At 43.0% G+C, this 14,735-nt stretch overlaps 1 long non-coding RNA gene across 2 annotated transcripts in view; it reads right to left on the bottom strand.

Annotated features, from left to right (window-relative positions):
• Window positions 1-14,735, bottom strand: part of LOC115503390 — a 386,748-nt gene that overhangs the window by 281,777 nt on the left and 90,236 nt on the right. For both annotated transcript variants that reach the window (XR_003965361.1, XR_003965362.1), the window contains exon 2: window positions 4,911-4,954. This is a non-coding gene — a long non-coding RNA (uncharacterized LOC115503390). The remainder of the gene's footprint in view (window positions 1-4,910; window positions 4,955-14,735) is intronic.

Below are 14,735 nucleotides of genomic sequence, written 5' to 3'. Positions count from 1 at the left end.
GTGTTCTTCCATTCAGGTACTGCGGGACCAAGGTGAGATCCTCTCCTAATCCATCTGTTTGGTTCTCTGACACGTGAAACCAAGGAATCAATGAAACACAGAAGTCACGGTTATTGTCAGCACTGCTGCCAGGGACTTTCCTGTCTCCCACACAGCCCTTTCCATATAGGAGTTATGGTCCCTGAGATGTAAGGGGGCCCTGTTCACCCTCATTGCTTGTCTGAATTTCCTTTGACTAGGCACCAGTGGGATGGAGCAAGATATGGGGGAGTCAACTGGCCCTTCCAGAAGAATAAGTGCTTTAAATAAATGACTATTTTTATGATTGGTATAAATCCTGAGTCTCTGAGCCAGATAGAGAGAGTGTGAAAGTGTGTGTGTGTGGGGGGGGGGGGGGAAGGGTGTATGTGTGTGCAGCAGGTAAAGTGGAGAATGAAATTTCATCCTCCATACTTTATACATGCAAAATACACTTCTGCAAACTACTGCTTTTTCTCTCCACTCACTTTAGTTTAGTATCTGTTAAATCCAAGGATATATTTTTTCAGATAGGAAATTAACATAGACGACAAACCCCCTGAGGACAGGGACTTACTTCCCCAGTGAATCCCATGGCCTAGCCCATATATAAGACTGAATGAATAAATGAGGGATTAAATAAAGGTTGGGATGGAGTGAAACAGCCCCACATTTTTTTTATTATGGACAATCTTCTCCGTATCTTTCTATTTATATTGGTTTACAAATATATTTTTCAAATTATTAGATTAGAAAATTATTCCTACCAGCATCCAGCATATGGTAATGATTGTAAGGGGAATTTTTTATTAGTCCTCTTTGTAAATTTCAATTTCAGTTATTTCAATTTCTTATATGTGAGAAGTGTTGAAATTAACAGAATTTAGTTCATATAATGTCAAGGAGTTTGGTATGCACATGAAAATTACCGTGACTGTTACAGGTTTTTTTGTTTTGTTTTGTTTGGTCAAAGTCCCTAAAAGACAGTTGGAGAACAAGGGAACAAAAAAGCCCCCAAATCCCAGGACCGAATGCAGCCATTATTTAACATCTCCATATGTTTCCTTCCAGGCCCTTTTCTCAATGTTGAGCCTTGTGGCTGTGGGTGGAAAGGGATTCATCAGCCAAATCCTACTGGGAGGGTCAAATCGTGGTATTTAGGAAGAGGCGTGAAATCTATACCCCTGTAGCTGAGACACTCCTTTTATTATTTGTATTTTCCCATTTTGAAAAAATAATTGCTGCTACCAAACACCCTCCACAGCACTATACCCCATGGCAATCAAAGGAACTGAACCATATCTGGGTGCAGAAAACAGAGGGGGTGCACAGACAAACCAGAGAAGTAGCTGGATATGGTGGAACACGATGGAGGAAAGCAGAATGCCCTTAGAACATGACTTATAATAAGTTGTGTTGTTCACATTCTATGAATTTAACTATTTCTAGTTGCAGGAACCTAGGAAATCCTGCATCCCATAGTCCTCGGCCTGCCCCACAGAAATGTGACCTTGGGACAAGTCTACATGTGTCCAGAATGGCATGGGAAGAAGAGAGCTTGGATATTCAAAAATGAACAAACTGAGAAAAAACAGATAAATGTCTTGGAGGAAATTGGAAGTTTTTATCCAGGCCCTGCTTTGTAACATTCAAAGGTTATGTGAATCATGGGTATGCCAACCGTCGAAATATCTCCATAAAATTTTCATTTCAGATTGAGTTCAACCATGCTGACCTGCCTTCTGACTCCTTTATGATATCCTCAGTTCAACCACACCCTTTACCCTCCAAGTCCCGTACAACACGCTCTGTCCATCACAGAAATCCAAATCAGGCTCAGACTAATGGGAGACAGATTCTGATACTCAATGAGGACAGAGCAGATGAAAGGCCGATTCCCCACCTCACGGAAGAGGGCTCTTTCCAGATGCATTCCTGTGAGATTGTGCTAAGTTTCAGACGTTACTGGATATTTATTAGATGGGTTCCCTTTTTACCGTTAAGCATTTTAACATGCATTATATAACATACTTTGCTTCTTATTTTCACTTACAATGATATAATCAAGTATCTCCATTTTATTAAATGGCTGTTGTAACTACCATTTTAAGAACTGCCTGATGCCCCGGGCACTATGCACACCACCGTCTATTTCTCCCACGGTCAAAGATCTAGACGGAAGAAGTTACTTTGTAAAATCCCAATGCGGACTATTCACTGGAAGGACTTAATGATTTACACCAAGGGTTCAGACGTTTTGATACTTTGTGAAGACAGATGTCTCCCACCCAAACCAGGAAATGTACCATTCAGAGTCCTGTGTTTTATTGTCACTTTTTTTTTGGTTTTTAGCACTACTAACCAATTCTCTGTTTTTCTGTTTATAGACAACAGCTCCTTAAGTAATATAGTAATTAAGTAAGTAGCTACTTTATATAAAGCTGCCAGGGGTTTGGGGTATCACTTCAGAAAGGGGCATGGAATAATAAAAACTATGAGCCCAGCCACACACACTTCTTCTGGGGTCACTTGTTGGATATTTTGATTTTAATTCATAGCAAGAGGTCCTCTTGCAGGTCCCGGTCCTGGAAGCTGACTGATGGAATTGAGGGGATTTAAGAAAGAGGAGGAAGGCTGTAACCAGAGCCCAGAACGCCTTCTCTTTTTAAAACAACTATAAATGATGACTCTTCTCTCTCATATATATATATATATATATATATATATATATATATATATATATATATATAAGGCTTGGTAATTTCTGAGTAAAATAAATTCAAAGTAAGATGTGCAGCCATGTGAAATACCTTTGGTTAAGCTGTCCTGTGAATGACTAAATTCAAGACACAGATGTGAGTGTGTGTGTGTGTGTGTGTGTGTGTGTGTGTGTGTGAGAGAGAGAGAGAGAGAGAGAGAGTGTGTGTGTGTATGTGTGAGAGAGTGAGTGTTTGTGGGAGACAGAAAAAAAACACATGTATTTAATATGAAATAGGTAGAAATAAAGATAGTGCCCTTCTGTTCCATACAAGGGAGGATGGGTTGGAAGTGGAAGCCATCTGTTCCCAATGAAGGGTATTTTATCAGTGACATTGTTTAAGAAGTCGGTTGTGTCGGGGCCCCTGGGCAACTCAGTCAGTTAAGTGTCCAACTCTTGATCTTGGCTCAGGCTGTGATCTCATGGTTCATGGGTTTGAGCCCCGCATCATGGAGGCTGCTTGGGATTCTCTCTCTTTCTCCCTCTGTCTCTGCCTGTGTGCTCTCTTGCTCTCTCTCTCTCTCAAAATAAATAAATAGACATTAAAAAGAAAAGTCAGTTGTGTTATTACTTTTAAATCTCTATTGCAACACACACACCACTGTCTGTACTCGAGACAGAACATTTGCACTTGCCAAACCTTGTGTGCCACCGGTCCCCTCAGAAGCACCTTATCACCCTTACAAAACAAAATCAGCTGGGGTAGTGGTTATAATTCCACTTTAAAGATGAGGAACCTAAGACTCAAAAAACTGAAGCAACCTGCCCCCGGCCATGGGGCTCATAAGAGGTCAACTCAGGATTTGAACTGCATACATTCAGAGTCAAAAGACTACATCCTGTGAGACATGCTGACTGCATAGAGATGGTGGCTAGAGCTTTTATTCACAGAGAGAGAAAGGGGAAACGCAAGAAGAGTAAGAGGGGAAAAAGAGAGAAACACACACACACAGTGAGAGTGAGAGAGAGAGAGAGAGACTTTACAGACTGGCCATTTTTACAGTTTTGGGCCTAAGATCTTTCCCTTCTTGCCTGATAATATTTAAAAAAAAAAATTTTAGGGGCGCCTGGGTGGCTCAGTCGGTTAAGCGTCCCACTTCGGCTCAGGTCACGATCTCGCGGTCCGTGAGTTCGAGCCCCGCGTCGGGTTCTGTGCTGATAGCTCAGAGCCTGGAGCCTGTTTCAGATTCTGTGTCTCCCTCTCTCTGACCCTCCCCTGTTCATGCTCTGTCTCTCTCTGTCTCAAAAATAAATAAATATTTAAAAAAAATAAAAAATAAATAAATTTTAAGCCAGAAGTGTTATGTTGAAGTCCTACCACCCCTAGTGCGTCAGGATGTGACTGTATTTGGACATGGGGTCTTTAAAGACATTACGAAGTTAAAATGAGGTGATTATGGTGGGCCCTAATCCAATGTCACCAGGGATCTTGTAAAGAGGAAATTCGGACACAGAGAAGATACAGGCACCGAGGGAAGATGATGTGCAGACCCAGGGAGGAGATGATCATCGACCACCTGAGAGCCAAGGAGAGAGAGCTCAGGAGAAACTGCTCCTGACGTCACCAAGCTCCTGGACGGTCCGCCTCCAGGAGAAAAGAAGCGTCTGTTCTTGGAGCCACACGGCCTGTGGTATTCTGTGATTATGGCAGCCCCAGCACACGCACACTCTGTCAGACTCACATGGAGGCAGCACGTCTGGGGGGCTGTCCCATGCTGACTCTGACAAAGCCACACTCCCCATGTGACGGGTTAGCGGGGCCCTGCTACCTCCACAGGAACAGGGTTCCGGGATCAGGCCAGGACCCACTGCAGAGACAGGACTGGCTCCAAATTAACGTTTCTGCTAGGGCACGACCCCACCTTTCTCTTTTTTTCTGTGTCAAGCCGACGTTTCCCAGGAAGTTGGATTAAACGTGCACTGACAGCCTTTGGCAGAGATGGGCCCTCGTACGGGCGCTGGTGAATCGGGGCCTTAACCAAACACGAAATGACAGAACCGTTTCCAGCGGAGGACTAACTGAGCCGACTCAAGACAAACACAACGTATTTTGGCATTGCTTTTGACAGATGGAAACAAAACAAACATTAGCAACCGGACTGCAGCTAACAATATGCAAAATTAAAGAAGATACCTTTTTAACTTTGTCTCGGAGCCCACCGGCTTTTCTTATAAAATCTGCCGAAGAAAAAAGAAGACAGAGCTGTTAATCTCGTTACACAACCAGTTAGCACATGCAAACAAGGGAAATTAAAAGTCTTTGCATTCAGGGGAGGAAATAGATATTTGACACATATATTTATTAAGGAGACTGGACTGGAAAATAGCACTGCTGTATTAATCAGAAATGGTGTAGGAAATACTTAAATAATATAACAGGATATGCACAGACAGCATAAGCTGCTTACAAATGGAAGCCTAAGGTCCAAGTATTTTTATTTGAAGGTTAAATTTTCAATTAATTTTTTTCAGCTTGTTGCCATCTCTTCCAAGCATCACTGTTAATTGCCATAAAACAATACCTCTCCCTGTTTAAATTCTGGACATGGAGGCCAGAAGCCGTCAGCCATCTAATGAGCATCAGAGTATTGTGGCAGAAATGAAAACCACTCTGTAAGAGCTGAACCAAAACATCAGGCCCCGAGAAGTCAACTGATCGGTTAAAGCCCCTTTTTCCGTTTGCTCAGTTTTCCAGAAGTTACATTTATAAGTTCCAGCCTGTCACTGGAAAGTACAAATAGGAGCCTTCTTTTATTGGAATTTCCATACATCCCAACTTTGGGGATTTGTGGCAGCCAAGGGTCTGTATGCCCACTTACTTGCTGGCTCACCAGAGAAGGAACCTGACGCTTTCTTTTTCTTTAGGATGCAACAATATACATGTCCCGGCCGTAAATGGGCTTATTCACTTCCGCTTGGTTAAGTGGCACTGCAGGGCTCTCTTCTAGGCTGAGATCCAGCCCACGTCGTGTGGGATGACACGAAAACAGACTTTAGAAAGCACTGGTTGGAGAACTGAGGTTGGAAATACGGTTTCATCTTGACTTGAAGACAGGATTAGAATGAAGGTTTGGAGCATAAATACATTCACATAGGTTTGGGCTGGAAGACCTCTGTGTTGAGAGTCAGAGTTAACTTTGGAAATGATTTTAGGTTGAGAATAAAGGAGAAAAATGGCATTGAGGATAAAACGCATAACACTGCATTTAATTTAAAATGGCCTAGCGTCCTAGAAAAAAAATGGCCTTTTCTAATAAGGCAACTTTACTTTGTAACCCAGCACCACCACTTACTGCTTATATAACTTTGTGTAAGTCACCTAAACCCTCAACCTCTGTTTCTTTAGCTGTAAAATGGGAGTGATAATGTCTACTCCATACCTTCTTGAAAAAAGCAATAGAGAGAAATGAATAGATAATAGGTCAATCTTGTTCTCCCTTCCTCCTAGGGGACGTGTGGCATTATTTGGGGAAATTTTTGATACCAGAGGCTTGGGTAGTGAGTGCTACTAAAATCTAGCGGACAGAGGTTCAGTATCATGCTATATACCCCACAACAATAGGACAGACCCCCAAGAATTATCTTTCCCAAAATGCCAGTAGTGCTGATACTAAAGAAACCCCCTGAATTAGATATAAATAGGCAGATGACAGAACACAGATAAAAAGCTAATTTTTTAGCCTTTGGGGAGGAATGTATAGATCATCTATAAATTTACAGGTAGATCAATTAATACAATGATGAGAAATATTCTGACATGGGATACTCTAGACATTCAACAAATGTAAGTAAGTTTTTATTAAATCCGAAGAGAAGATTAACAACATCATGGTTGGGATGAGGTTACAGATGGTGCTAAGCATGAAACAGTAATGTTACTGATGGACAAATGCCACCATCATGCCGGGTGCTTGGTATTTTTGTCACATTTAAGAAGGGGGTCATCTGAGTCTAGGGCCGGGGCTCGTGTTAGAGCTACGGGTCCAGGGAAGGCTGGGATCAGGGCTGGCAGACCCTTCCCAACAAGCAGCCAAAGCTCGCTGATTATTTTGGCAACATGCAGACAGTCTCTCCGGTGCCAAGCATCTAAGTCCCTATTCGGAGTCCCTGCAGTTCCATAGGAGAGGGGCAGACCCGATGTGGCCTATACACGTCAGGGCGGCCCACCCCATAGTTGCCCACTTTCTCAGGCAATGGTATTAAGATTATCTGGAGTATGTTGATGACCCAGTTCTATCCCAGCCTTTGTATCCAACTCCATGAGGAAGGAGCAGCAGTGGCTTAAGAAATCGGGATTTCATGTTAAGAGGAGACGCTAGGAACACTCCAATATTAAACCCACTTTGAGAAAAGGCAACTGTTTGTTCAACTCATATTTAAGAGAATAAGAAGTGTATGAGGTTCAAGCCAATGTCTATACCCTGTGTTCAATCTACAGGAGTATTGGGCATCTCCAGAATCTAGGAGAGCAGGGCCTTTGAGAGATAATAGGAGGGCTGGCCACCTGCAGTCACACCTTCACATCTTCCTGTCAGGAAAGTGGGTCAGCATAATCACACCACAGTGTGAGAAGATAAATCTGTAACGTCATCATACATATGAACAAAGAAACAGTGTTCTGGCTGGAGAAAGTCTGCTTGAACAGAAGTGAGTTTTCTGAGTGGAGCAGGCTAAAGGGAAGAAAAAAAATAGACTGGAGCACTTGGGTGGCTCAGTAGGTTAAGCATCGGACTTTGGGTCAGGTCATGATCTCACATTTCGTGAGTTCGAGTCCCACATTGGGTGAGCTTGAGCCCCACTTCGGGTGAACATAAGCCCTGCTTTTCTCTCTCTCTCTCTCTCTTTCTCTCTCTCTGTCTCTTTGCCCCTCACTCACTTGCGCCCTCTCTCTGAAAGAAAGGAAGAAAGAAAGAAAGAAAGAAAGAAAGAGAAAGAGAGAAAGAGACTTGACAATGATTCACCTGCAATGTCCTGGCTGAGAGTCACTGAATCTGGGAAACAGTAGCAAACTGGACCATAAATGGGCATCTGCAATAAGTGGCTGGTTTGGTACGTGGGCCCCTTCAGTGGCCAGTGTGAGCCATCCGTGATACTGTTGATCACGCCAGGTTCTTACACCATGCCCAGAGAGTGGGCTCCAGATGGCCAACAACCTGCCAGATATTCAGTGCAGAAGGTGTGAGCTCTCGTAGGGCAATGTAAACCTTCTTGTTCCTGGGAAGGTCAGTTTCTACATTATAAATTCAGAATGGACTTTGGTTCCAACATGTCTCCCCAATCTGCATTCCCGTGCAATTCCATGGGCTAGAGGTCTGACGTTCTGCCAGCAAGTTTTAGTGAGTAAAGGAGAAGTTAAATTTTGAACCACTGTAACCTTGCCGTCTTACTTCCGGCAGGCTCCTAACGCGTGCACGCACACACGCGTGCTCACACTTAGACAAAATCTACACACCATAACATTTACCCATTTGAAGTGAGAAATTCAATGATTTCTTTCATGGTAAACTTTCACTGAGGTGCAACCATGACCACAATTGCATTTTAGAACATTTCTAACAGCTCGCAAAGATCCTCCTTGTACTCTTTTGTAATTAACCCATTCCCACCTTCTAGTCTCAAATGACCACTGGTCCATTTTTTTGACCTCCAGGACTTGCCTTTTAGGGGCATCTCACATAAACAGAATGATACATCAGGCACTTCTCTGCATCTGGCTGTATCCGCTTAGCACAATGTCCCCTGAGATGTGTCCGTGCTACAGCATGTATGGTACTTCACTCCTTGTTAAGTCTAAAAATGGTGTTTGATTGTGTGGATACACCACATTTTGTTTACCTGTCCATCTGTTGAAGGACGTTTGTGTTGTTTCTACTTGTTAGCTATAGTGAATAACGTGGCTATGAAGTTGGTTTGGTTTTCATTTTCGTTTTTTGCTTGGGGCAGCTATGAAGTTTTGTGTACAAGCTTTTGTTTGGATGGATGTTTCCATTTATTTCTTTTGGGTAAGTACCCAGGAGTGGAAAAGCTAGGTCACTTCGTAAATTTATGTTTCCCACGGTGGGATCTTGAGCAGCCCCTGACCCAGCCTCCTCCTCAGCGTGGTGCAGGCTCATAATGGGATAGCCTGAGAACCTAGCTACTATGAGTTGATAGCATTCATTTCCTGGGAGATTTGAAGTTTTTGAAACCATACCCAGCTTTAATGGAGGACGACCTTGTAGCAGCCACCTGAGATTGCTATTTCAATCAGAGGATTCTCTGAAACAAGTGAAAGCGTCTTGAAGAGTTGATAATACGATATACTGCCGTCATTAGTGTTACCCATTTGTCGTCTGCGATTTGAACGGTGGGGTTTTTAAGCTCCCATGGTAGGATCAGGAAGCAGCCCAAATCTAATGCAATGAACCCTTGACTCTGATGTTTGGTCTCAACACTCCCACTTCCTAGTTACGGGACCTTCCCTACAGTGATGTGCCTTCCCAAGCTTTAATTGCTTCGCTTAAAAATGGGGCCACCAACCTCATCTCTCAGGGTTTCCATAGGATTAAACAAATTGGCAGCACATTTAATCTGGTCCTGTGGGGCTGTTGGGTGGTTAAATTACCTGACCCTAATTTTAATCTAGAAAGTCTGTGTATCTCAAGGGGAAACCTCCAAGAACGAAAAATATGCAGGCAGGATAGGCCACATATGATTCTGAGAGCAATTCCAATGGGGGTGGTGGCTTTCCTGCACCAACCAATTCTCGGACACCACCTGGGTGCCTGCAATTTAACTAAATTCTGACACTATCGACCTAGAGATAGCATCAGATCCCCCAGGTTAAGGGTTAGTCCTACAGGACTCCTCCTATCCCCTTTAGACACCAGTCACAAATCCAGATTGTCACCTTTACTTCCGATCTACTAGCTATAAATCAGACATTCCAATGATCCCCTCTGAGGGTTTGATTAATTTGCTAGAGTGGTTCACAGAACTCAGAGAAATATGTTATTCACCAGATTACCAGTTTATTGTAAAAAGATACAACTTAGGAACAGCTAGATAGAAGAGGTTCACAAGGCAAGGTATGTGGGAAGGGGCTCCGAGCCTCCATCCACTCTATGGCAGGCCCCCTTCCCAAAATGTCCACTTGTTCACCAACCTGGAAGCTCTATGAATCCTGTCCTTTGGGGTTTTTATAGAGGTTTCATTCCACAGGCATGACTGATTAAATCATTGACTATAGGTACTTGAACTCAGTCTCCTCCAGGGAGGTGGGACTGAAAATTCCAACTCTCTAATCATATGGCTGGTCCCCCAGCAACAAGCTTTGGGTGGCCAGTCATCACCCCATCCCCAGCTTTAGGATTCCTAAAGTCACCTATTAACCTAACTCAGTTATTGTTGAAAAGGCTTGATATAAACAACAAGACACCCATTTCATTTTTATAGCTCTGAGGAGATTTCAAGAAAAAAGGACAAGAGACCAAATTAAACAAAAGATATTCCCCTGCTCTTATGGCTCTGGAAATTTAAAGGGCTAGAGGAGCTGTGAGCCAGAAACAGGACAAAACCAAGTATCTATTTCTTATTATAAATCACAGTATCACAGTTTTATTTCATGTATTTCACTTTATTTCACTTGAGATTTATTTGTACAGAATGTTAGTATACAAACATTCAGTACTAAGTGAAATAATGACAAAAATAACAGTACCCACACCGATAAGGCCCTTTTATTATTTAAAAAAATTTTTTTAACGCTTTATTATTTTTGAGACAACGCGAGAGAGACAGAGTGCAAGTGGCAGAGGGGCAGACAGAGGGAGACACAGAATCTGAAGCAGGTTCCAGGCTCTGTCTGAGCTGTCAGTACAGAGCCGACGCAGGGCTCGAACCACAAAACCGTGAGATCATGACCTGAGCTGAAAGTCGGATGCTTAACCTACTGAGCCACCCAGGGATCCCAATAAGCCCCTTTAAAAGGGGATTTCATATCAATATGATTTAGGCCATTAAAACCTGTGACTTGAGAGCCGGGTGCTCATTAGTATGACCTGGAGAGAATTCAGTCATGCTCAGTGCTTGAGCCCCAGCCTCAGGGATCCTGATTCAGGATCCAGGAGGAGGCAGGACCAGGAGGGCTCAGAAATTTGGAGGGTTTTTTGTTTGTTTGGTTTGGTTGGTTTGGTTTGGTTTGGTTTGGTTTCTTTTGTTTTGTTTTGTTTTTACTTCCCAGGTGATGTCAACGCAGAACCAGAGTACAGACCCATCGCATGGACAGTGAAGAATTAGGCAAAGGCCACCTTCTCTACGATTTAGTTTGGGGAGCTTGGAGAGAACTTACAGGACTTGACCTAGAGGATCATAGGGTTGTGATGCCATTGGCATTTTTAGCCCAGGTCCAGATTCAGTCAGGACTCTGTTTCCTACACGATATTTTCAAGGAAGAAAATGTAACTAGACTTTAACCTAAAAGGAATTGAAATGGATGGAAGTCCTGGAGTGGAGAAAGGACAATTGGAGTCCTTGGCAAAAATATACAACGAGTGGTAATAACACACTCACCTAGAACAAGTCCACAGGAGGGCCTCGTCGTGCCTCGCATGTGCCGAATCAGGGCATGGTTGGTTATAAACTGCTTACTGTGAGGAAGTTCAGTGAGGGTTAGACGTTCTAAAGGGATAGATAAATCTATAAGCAAGATTACTGAGTTGGTAAAATGCCCAGCCTCAGCAGTTCGGAGCCAGAAACAGAAAGGCTTTGTGAGCAGGTGGGTACCTTTATTATGGTAATCAACTCTGGGCCCAAGAAGCAATGAGGTCTCAGGGTTCCCGGGATGCTCTGAAGGAAGTGAGTGGGCCTGGCGAACACAGAAATATGTAACTGGAGGTATCCTGCTGGGGGCGACCATTTAGGGCCTCTCTGCAGCCAAGGCCTGAGCAAGTTTTAGGCAACTTGTGAATCGTTGCGGATTGATGGGGGAAAGGCTGAACTGGAAGGAATGCGCTTGAAGGACCATAACATTTGAGAATGAAATGGGAGTCCAAATTCATGGCACCAAACCCCTCATTTTACAGTTGAAAGAAAATGAAGCCCAGAGAGGGGCAGTGACTTGCTTCAAGGACACAGAGCTGGGGGAGTGGAAGATCTAAGCCTTCCTTCCCAGTGATTCTGCCCCCATTAAAAACCAAGCAAACATGAAAACATGGTCAAAACACAGACAAGCTCCAATTACTGTCAGGAAGAAGAGATTTGGGGTGGGGGGGGGATCACTGCATGCATTGTCACTCTCTGTTCTACTTTTCTATCCTCTCCTCTGCCTGTGGAGTTAAGCTGCCACTTGGCTTCCACTCTGTGTTATAGGGATAAGAGAACATCGTGGACATCTGGATTCTGGTTCTGGCTTTGCTGTGTGTCTTAGAGTAAGTCACTTCACTTCTCTGGGTCTCAGGTTCTCCTTTAGCAACATGAGTGTGAAAAAATGTGAACGATACACCGCTTGATCTATTCTCCAGGGATTGGCAAACTTTGGCCAGTTCTGGCCCACCACCTGTTTTTGTGAATAAAGTTTTATTAGAATACAACCACATCCGATCGTAATGTATTGTCTATGGATGCTTTTCTGCTATCGTGGCAGACTTGAGTAGAAACAACAGAGACCACCATATGGCCTGCCAAGCTGAAGATATTTACCAGCTGGCCCTTTACAGAAAAGTTTGCTGATCCTATACAACATCTATCATCTATTACCTGAGAGATACACACACATACACCACACGCCTACCATACATTTACGTATGTCTTGGTCCAGATAATTTCTCTGCTATGTGTTTCTGGTGGGAAAACATTTCAAATATATACCCATGCACAGAAAAAAAGTCAATAAGTGATCCTCATAGCCCCCTCATTTAACAGATGTTTGTATTCAGCTAGAATTTATGTTTCAGAATTCGGTATCATAGTAATCTACATTTATAAATAACCACCGAATTCTCTGAGAAGGAGGAGAAGAAGACATACACACATGTACGTAGAGCTAAATGACCCAAAGAGTCAGCCCTACTTCTACCATGATTACTGCCAGTTTGGAAGGGGGAGGTTTTCAGATGAGTAGCAGGGTCTTACTTACGAGATCCATGGTCTAAATCACTAGATGACGTTTACCAGAAATTCAAAAAATAATCTTGAGGACTTTTGTCAATCAAGTATATAGTTTAATATGAAAGGTCAAATTGTGATTTTGTTCATGACACGTCATCAGAGCTATCTTAACCAGCAGCGTTAGAGGCAGTGTTCAAATGCTCGTACAATAGGGCAAGATTTAAAAGGAAATAAAGCCTGAGATTGTGTTGAAGACCCTTTTCCATCTTTTCATTTCCTTATCTTAATCCACTTGGTGAGATCTCAATCTTAGGTATCACTCTTAATCAGAATGTCCTTTTATAGCCACTCTAGGTTTTGTTAGGAGAACTAAAACCTTGGAGACTTCTCTGGACTCCAAGGTTTACACAACTTCATTTGAAGTCACAGTCCCTATAGCCATTCAGCTCCCCCGTGACCTGGCCCCAGCTCACATGAAACAAGGACAGATTTTTGTTTCATTTCTGCAGACACAAGAGACAGAAGAGGAAGTCCCTGCCTCTCTCATTGGACTTCATCAGCATCAATATTTGCCTTCTGTAACCTGGTAGTATTTCTTCACTGCATTAATTATTTGCCATTGTGAGGATCTCTCACGGTGTGTGCGCGCGTGTGTGTGTGCCATGCGTGTGTGTGGTTGTATGTGTGTGTGTGTACGTGTGTAGGTACAAGCGTGGCTGCCTTCTAATCCTCTTTGCTCCTTCCAATCGATAACTGGCTGGAAATGAGGTGCACAAACACTGGCGTTGAGGGCTCACCTTTGAAAAATCTCCCTAACCAATATCCTTCTAATATAGAACTTGAAGTTCAAACTGTTTCTGATAGAGCCAGAAAAACATGTTCTTCAAGAGATCAGAAAGTCTGCTGGGTTAGCTCATGGTTAAATAGTCACAGAAGTCAGCTCTTGAGGCAGAAATATATATTAGTTTTATGACAGTTATTTTAGCTGTGCTAATGACTCCACAAGGCAAGGAGGGGGTGACATGGTCAAAAGATAATGTTTCCGCCTGTCTTCCCTATTCCACTCTGAAGTATGGCTGTCTCGCACGTGTGGTTCCCCTCTGCAGATTAAGCCACAGTGTTTTTTAAACTTTGGGAATGAATATCTCTGTTTCAACACGCAGAAAAGCTCTCCCTAAAGCCAGGGACAGATCTCCAACCACCTATCTGCCATCCCAACCTCCCAAGCCGGGAACCAGAAGCGTGCTCCATGCAGAACTTAAGGCGATTTTGGGATGGCTAATAATGGGCGATTCTTATACACATCATAAATATCTATTACCAGGACGATTAATAATGATAAGAATGACCTTTCCTTAGTGTAAGGCTTTCTCTCTTGATATTTAACCCACCTGCATAGATGAGGTTAAGCTATGTACTTAATGGGGGACTATTAAGACACCTGAAATTAAAATGACTTTTCTCTGGAGTGCTCAAGGAAAATTATAATTTTTTTCACCTAAAAACTATGAAAACATAAAAAAACTTACAGCAAATTTGAAAAGATATATCTCTCCTAATTCTATACCCCTCAAAAAGGCATAAGGGAACAGTCTTGATATAGGACCATCACGCTTGGGAGATACAAGGACACCTGCAGAATCTACTCAAAATGTATGACCCCAGGCCCAACTCACATCAACTCTGCTTGCTGAGATTGGGGTCAGGCTCAGGACTGCACCTATCAGTAATGCCCTAGGCGCTTTTGATTATTGATAGTCAGAAGAGCAAGCTTTGAGAAATACTGTAAATATTCGAGACTGCTCTTTTTTCTTATACAACATATACCCTCCCGATACTCCAACTCTACATTCTAGCTTCTGGTTATCCACTA

This window comes from Lynx canadensis, chromosome E2 (genome assembly GCF_007474595.2).
Source record: "Lynx canadensis isolate LIC74 chromosome E2, mLynCan4.pri.v2, whole genome shotgun sequence".
NCBI lineage: Eukaryota > Metazoa > Chordata > Mammalia > Carnivora > Felidae > Lynx > Lynx canadensis.
The sequence above is the reverse complement of the archived record's forward strand: the minus strand, read 5'-3'. Positions and strand labels throughout refer to the sequence as shown.